The sequence below is a fragment of the Helianthus annuus genome, chromosome 1 (genome assembly GCF_002127325.2).
Source record: "Helianthus annuus cultivar XRQ/B chromosome 1, HanXRQr2.0-SUNRISE, whole genome shotgun sequence".
In the NCBI taxonomy this organism is placed as follows: domain Eukaryota; kingdom Viridiplantae; phylum Streptophyta; class Magnoliopsida; order Asterales; family Asteraceae; genus Helianthus; species Helianthus annuus.
Window position 1 is genome coordinate 69,052,919 of NC_035433.2, and position 7,732 is coordinate 69,060,650.

At 37.6% G+C, this 7,732-nt stretch overlaps 1 long non-coding RNA gene across 1 annotated transcript; it reads right to left on the reverse strand.

Annotated features, from left to right (window-relative positions):
- Window positions 1–674: 674 nt before the first annotated feature.
- On the reverse strand, window positions 675–3,320 carry LOC110936538. Its single transcript, XR_002590097.2, has 3 exons — window positions 3,063–3,320; window positions 1,773–1,838; window positions 675–817 (listed from the first exon to the last, which is right to left on the reverse strand). It is a non-coding gene; the product is annotated as an uncharacterized LOC110936538 (long non-coding RNA).
- Window positions 3,321–7,732: the final 4,412 nt, after the last annotated feature.

Consider the following 7,732-nt stretch of genomic DNA (forward strand, 5'->3'; position numbering starts at 1 on the left):
GTCTTGCATTCTGATGCATAGTGACCTCTTTGCTTACACTTGTAACACACAACCTCAGCCTTCCCTTTATCCTTAGATTTAACTTCTTCCTTAGATCTTCCATCCGTCCTCCCTCTGTCACTTCTCTGGTATCTCTGGCCTCCTCCCCTCAACCTCTGCTCAAATGTTTTGGTGAGCAGTGCTATTGCTTCAGCAAAAGCTGAAAAATCTGATGAAGTATTAGAAATTTCAAAACTTTGGCTGTTTGAAGGTTGTGGATCATTGGTAGGTGTTGGTCTTTGTGAGTTTGAGATAAGAGCTAAAGATCCCCCTCTTTTAATGGTTTCTTCAAATATTTCTTCCTCTCTGGGGATCAAGATGCTATATAAGTCATGAACACTCATATTTCCTAGTTCTAAGGTTGAGGACAAAGTCATGGTTAGACTCCTCCATTCTCTAGGTAAAGCATCAAGAAATTTTATGTTTCTTTCATCATTTGACTATGTTATACCAAATTTCTTTAGCTCGTTTAAAAGTTTTGTAAATCTTTGATATGTATCATTTAATCTTTCATTGGTGTAACACTCATCTTTTAAATATAAATTCTAACAATAAAAATGGAACTATTCTTTCTAAACCATAAGCCATAACTTTTACATTAACATGTAAATTAATAACTACTAGTTTAACAAACATTTAAAAACAACATTATAGTTCCTTCGACTACATAGATTCATTAACAACTAACAATGGCAAAAGTTGCGGAATGAGATTTTGGATGTGTTCGGTTCGGAAGCATTGACTTGACCCTCATCCATGAGCTTGCATTACCTAAAAACTGAAATTTTTAACAAACATTAGTATTAGAGTCCTTAAAAACGAGCATAATCAAAACTACGCTCAAAAGAACGGATTCAATTAACTAAATATGCAAAATTCAACAAAAATATTGGGCGCTACCGTAGCTTACGGTAGCCACCGTAAGCTACGGTAGCCACTGGGCATTTAGTGGCTGCCGTAAGGCAGTATAAAACCAGCGTAACAAATTCAATCGCTACCGTAAGTTACGGTACTTACGGTAGCTACCGTAACTTACAGTAGCTGCTGCAAGTCCTTCATGTCTTGCTGTTTTGACCCGTTTGTTCCAGTTTCGCACCTTTAAATCGTCAAAATGCAATACGGAACATCCTAAAATTTCTAGAGGAGCTTACGACTTCTTATTTCAATCCATTAACCTGTCCATAGCACGGTTTGTAGCAATTATGCTTCATAGGACACAAGACCATTTTATATATATTTATTCTACATACTAACCATTTTACCTTTCAATTCATCTTACCCGAGACCATACGGACGGGATATTATTTAGTACTATGATAACCCATTTCCGGGTTCCTTTCCTTTCTTATTTCACGTTCCCCATTACCGGGTTTACGCTTTTAATTATTCGACCCGTTATTGATCTAAGTGCATAGACTTAAATTACTTTAAGAAATGTGACTTGGGATGCATCCATCCCCTTTTTCCCACTTCCGGGTTTATTATTTTCAACACTCACGCTCCCATTACCGGTTGCGTGTTTAATAATTCACTACCCGTCACCCGGGCTTAAAGTCTACGATAAGGTACTTCCGTTACCCGGTTTGTACCTACCCTTGCTAACCAATTTGGTTTGCCATTATGAGTTCCATCATTCAAGCAAACTAACCATTCAAATCTCATATTCTAATGTACCAGCTATTTACAGTAACAAAAGCTAAATAACAATATTAACGAAGCGTTTAGCCACGTACCTTATGGGTTTTCCTTCAACCTTGTATTTGCCCCAGCTTGACTCCCCGAAGCTTCACCCGAGTTGCCTATAACGTGCAACCCAATCGTTAATATTCCTTTTTCTCAAACTCACAATATGCACATTTATCCATCTTTTATTCGCAAATTCACATCAACATCATTTGGTGAATTATTTTTAAAACTTCATATTTCATTCAAGCGTTTCGTCAAACACTTTATGTGCATATTTTATAATTAGCCATTTCCTTCAAGTTATTGAAGTTTCTAGCCAACAAATCCCATTTAACAAGTAGACATATCTATATTCCCCCTTTTCCATTAAATTTTTGATTATTATGATTTCAAACATCATCATAAACTTCCTAATTTCATGAGTTCAGATTTTACACATCAAAACCCATTTTTTCATACTTGTGCATTCAACTAAATGCCTAACCATGGCACTTGTTCAACTAGTTTTATCAAACCTGTTTAGAATCATGTACATTTTACTATTCTTATCATAATTTCAACATAATTTTACCCTAATTGAGCATCATAGATTTCACCAAGAACTCAATACATAAACATACATCAAATTCTCAACATACCTTATGAAGAGATGATATTATAGACTCTAATTCGGCTACATGCATTCAGGATCGTTTGATTTGAGGGCTGAATTTAATGGAATAGTTCAAGAACTAGGGTTTGGTCCCTATTTCTTTCCTCTGGTCGCTCACACCCACATGCACGTATGTGTGTGTGTGGTTTTGATTTATTTTGTTTTTAATAATATCAAGTTTCTATTTTACTAATTCAGCCCCTCAAGTTCTCTTTGTTAGTCTTTTGTAGAACAAATTAATACCCTTTCATTTATATTTAAATGTATGGTATTTTAACTATTAATTATTTTTGGGGTGTTACAATTGGGTAAACTTTTAAACGTCTCATATGAGGAAACATTATTTGTTCTCTTGTTTCTTCTCATCCTTTCTCCTCCTTCACAAAGATTTTCCAACTGATCCCATATTTCCTTAGCTGATGCACATGCATCAACTTGTGAAAATATGTCATTGGGGATGGCCATTATTAAGAGTGACTTTGCCCTTTCATCCCCAGCCACCAGATCCTTGTCTTCCGCGCTCCAGTTTATTTCACTTTGGGAGCACGGGAGGCAGGGATTCCTGGTGTTTGGTCAGTTACAAGTCCACCCTCCTTAAAGAGGGTTTCGTCCCCCGAAACCACCGCATGCACATAAAATCATAAACACGTATACGTACTGAAAAGTGAAGGGTAGAGTCAGTCACCTCATTCCCTCTTCAGACTCCCAAATGGTGTCTGATCCTTTTTTGGTGCTCCCATTTGACCTTTACTTGGTCAATTTCTTTGTTTCCTTAAACCCTTAACCTTATGGTCGAGGATTGCAATAGGATTTGCTATATAATTGAGTTTGTTATCAATTTCTATATCACCGAAAGGAACATAAGCCATATCATCTACTAAACACTTTCTTGGATGTGAAACGTAGAGCGTATTATGTATTCTGCTCAACTCTTCTGGTAACTCTAATCGGTAAGCCGCCTTACCCACTCGATCTAGGATTTTATAAGGCCCTTTGAATAGCGGGTTTAACCTTCCTTGTTTTCTAAACCGATAATTCCCTTCCACTGGGACACCTTAAGCATGACCTTATCACCAATCTGGAATTCAATAGGTCTTCGTCTCTTATCCGCATATGATTTCTGTCGATCTTGAGCTGCCTTCAATTGGGTCATGTCGATTTTTTTTCCTCGTTCGTAACTTGAAACACATTTTTATGAGCAAGCTCTCGCGGGCCTACCTCTTCCAGCATATCGGTGTTCGACATTTTCTAGCATAAAGCATTTCATATAAGGCTCTACCAATACTTGAATGGTAGTTGTTGTTGTATGAAAATTCGACTAACGGCAGATACGCATCCTAACTACCGCCGAAATCTATTATTCATGCTCGAAGCATATCCTCTACGTCTGAATCATTCGCTCACTTTGCCCGTCGGTTTGCGGGTGATATGCGGTACTAATCAACAACTTGGTACCCATTTGTTTCTGAAAATGGTACCAGAAATTTGAGGTAAACCGAGTATCTCTATCGGACACGATAGTTACCGACACCCCATGGCGCGCTACGATCTCATTTACGTATACCTCCGACATCTTCTCAGTGGTGTAGGTTTCTTGATTAGGGATTAAATGAGCGCTATTGGTTAGTCTATCTACAACTACCCAAATGGCATCAAATCCCCGAGCCGTCTTTGGCAGCTTTGTCAGCAAGTCCATAATAATATGTTGTTATTTCCAAACTGGAATGTCTAATGGTTGGAGTTTGCCATAAGGCTTTTGATGTTCCGCCTTGACCTGTAAACAAGTCATGCACTTCTCTACGTACTTAACCACATCTCTTTTCATTCCCGGCCACCAGTAGTTTTGCTTCAAATCTCTATACATTTTGGTCGTTCCAGGAGGAATCGACTAGCGAGACTTATAAGCGTCGTTAGTTAAAAGACCCTTAACACTACGTGTGTTTGGGACCCAAATCTTGCCCAACCGATATTTCATCTCATTACTTCCCTTAATGCTCCGATCTGGGCTTCTCGAATTCGTTCGAGCAAGCCTGAAATTACTACCATTTGCATGGGCCGTACCCGGATGGGAGTGTATTCTTCCTTTCGACTAAGGGCATCCACCACTACATTAGTCTTTCTAGGGTGATAGTGGACTTCGCAGTCATAATCCTTCACAACCTTCAACCGGCGCCTCTGTCTCATATTTAACTCCTTCTGATCGAAGAAGTATTTTAAACTTTTATGGTCGGTGAAAATAATACATTTCACGCCATACAAGTAGTGCCTCTTGATCTTTAAGGCGAACACTACCGTTGCTAGCTCAAGATCATGAGTCGAGTATTTTGTCTCGTGCGGTTTCAATTGTCTTGAGGCATACACTATTACCTTTCTTCTTTACATAAGCACGCACCCAAGACCTAAGTGCGATGCATCTGAATATGCTATCATGTCATTCGGTAAAGTTAACACCGTGCAAAGGTTAACTTTTCCTTTAATGTTTAAAATGCACTTTTCCTGATCATCTTCCCAGACGAACTTCTCGTTCTCGTGGGTTAACTTGGTCAAGGGCGATGTAGTCTTGGAGAAATCTTGAAAGAATCTCCTACACTATCCTGCTAACCCCATGAAACTTCTAATTTCGGATGAATTCTTTGGAGGGTTCCATTGACACAACTTCCACCTTAGATGGATTTACCAATATCCCCTCGGCACTTGTAACATGGCCTAAGAATTCGCACATCTCGTAATTAGAAGGCGCACTTTGAAAGTTTCCCGTAAAGTCCTTTACGCCTAAGCGTTTCAAGTACTTCACGCGATAACACTCGTGGTCCGTTTCGCTCGTTGAATACACGAGGATATCGTCGATAATTACCATCATTGATTTATCTAGTATCGGTTTGCGGGCGCGGTTTCAATTGTTGATCCGAAAGTCATTATTAAGAATTTATGATGTCCATGAGGCGTTTGAAATGCCATTATCGATATGTTTCCTTCTTTATGAGTAATACCAGTGTTCCCCATGGAGGAACACTTGGCTATAATGACCCTTTGTCGAAAAGGTCTTGCAATCTGACAACAATTTCTTATAGTTCCGATAACGTTAATCAATACGGAGCTTCGGCCACCGTCTTCGTTCCCGGAACTAATTCAATGCCAACTTCCACCTCGCGTCCGGGTGGTATTCTCGTTAGATGTTTCTGGAAAACATATTCAACTCACGTACAATGGTTACGTCTTAAATTTCTAGATTCTTAGTCAAATTGTGTATGTAAGTCGGTTCCGCCTACATCCATGCTAAATAAGCTTATAAGCTCCAATAAACAAGCAGATTAGGGGACTACAACTTTTCTCCCTATAATAATAACAGGTTTCCGCTCGGAAACATTAATTTTATTTTCTTATCATTACATATTATTTTTTTTGCGTGATATCGAATTAGTCTATATATATACCGATTACCACTCGGATTTCTCCCATAATCATGGGAATTAGGTCGACGAAGTAATCTTCATCATTAATTCTCACTCAATTTATAGCTTCAGCACGTATCGTAACCAACAAAACTTTTTATTATTACCTATTTCTACTTCTTAAAGCATAGGTAATTTTTGTTAATGTGAATGTAGGGTGTTAAATAAATCGATGTCAGACAAAAGATTTATTTGCGCCCGTAGCAATTAAATTCGTGCTGAAATTAAATTTACAAGAATATACCTGAGACAACATCAGGTTCATCTTTAGCCTCTGTGGCTATCATGTGGAACGACCCTGCCCTTGATTTTTGGGCATCAGATCTTGTATCAGCTGTTCCTTTGGTTCCAAGCCGCTCTGGACATTTAGACTTCTTATGTCCCGGCTTATAGCATTTTCCCTTGTGAAATTTTCCACATGTCATACACTTATGTAATCTTCTTTTTATAATTCCTTTCTTGGGAGCTTTATTAGATTTTAATTTCCTTACGGGATTTGGATTCACATCCAACACCTTCCTTTCTTCTATTTCTTGTAAGATACTATCTTTCAGTTCAGTCATCATATCATCCACTACCGGCACAATTTTGGTTTGTAATCCATCGATAAACTGCGATAGACTGTTTTTTAAAGCCTTTCCGACTTCCTCAGAAATCTTAGTTTTCAACTCGTCGGTCATAAGGGATACAATATTGTCACTAGCACCTCTCGACATCTCCTTACGGAAATGTTGAAGGTAAATTGATAAATAATTCATTCAATCATTCTCACATTTTTACATGAGAATTTATACTCACTATTCGGCCAACTATGCAACTTTGCCTTAACTGTTTATGTTAAGTGTACTTCCCGGGTTCGAGTATATTATTATACTCCTCCCATACACTTTAAATAACTATTCTTTCTAATCTTTTAATTTGAAATTTGCTTCGAATAAATTCTTACCGGATGTTGATCAAGCCTTGAACCGAACACACTTGTTTTTAATTTGTTGTTTATTTGATGTTTAACGTCAAAACCTCCTCAAAATCCAAATATAATGAGCGTAGGTGATTCAACCAACTGTTAGATCGATTGAATCGGTACCGTAGCTCTGATACCAATTGAGAGTCCAGAACAGGTTGGTTCAAAGTTGGGTTTATCAAAAGAGTATTCAAGAACACTCCCAATCACACTTTTCGATCCAAAATCTTTATTTATGCAAATTTCATGTGTGAGAGAAGTAAGCGGTACAACGATTTTAGAGAATCCTTCTTGAGTTTTTATAGACTCTTGTTTACATTCACTTCTTTTTGGTTCAAAGTTGGGTTTATCAAAAGAGTATTCAGAACAGGTTGACTTGCAAGTTTCAGAATCAGATTCTGATGAAAATTTATCAGAAATCTGTTGAGTTGCTTTTACAAAGATAGTGGGTTTACTTTCTCTTGTTTTTACATATCCTAAACCCTCTCCTTGGTTCTTTGGTGTGGACTCAATGAAGTTTATAAATTCTTTGGATTGTTGAAAACCTTTTACATTAATTTCTTTATCATTGATTTTCTCGTAAAGATCTTTTCTTTCATTTTCACAGAACTCAATTTTAGCTTTTTGATCTAAACTTTCTTCTATCAATAGTTGGCTTTCAAGAATGATTTTGTTCATGGTCCTTTGCAACTCATCAGATTTTTCACTATCTGATTGATGTTTAACTTCTAGATTTAGAAAATCTGACATTAGCTCGTTTAGCTTGTGTTCAAGATCAAGATTGTCTAAATTTACCTGTTGTCCTAAAGTTTCTGGTATGTCATCAGAAAGTGCCATGAGGTAGAAATTGGCCATTTCTTCTTTTTCTTCATCAGAAAAGTCATCAGATAGCCATGTATCTGTCCCTGCAATTAAGCTGACTTGCTGCTGCTGCTTCTT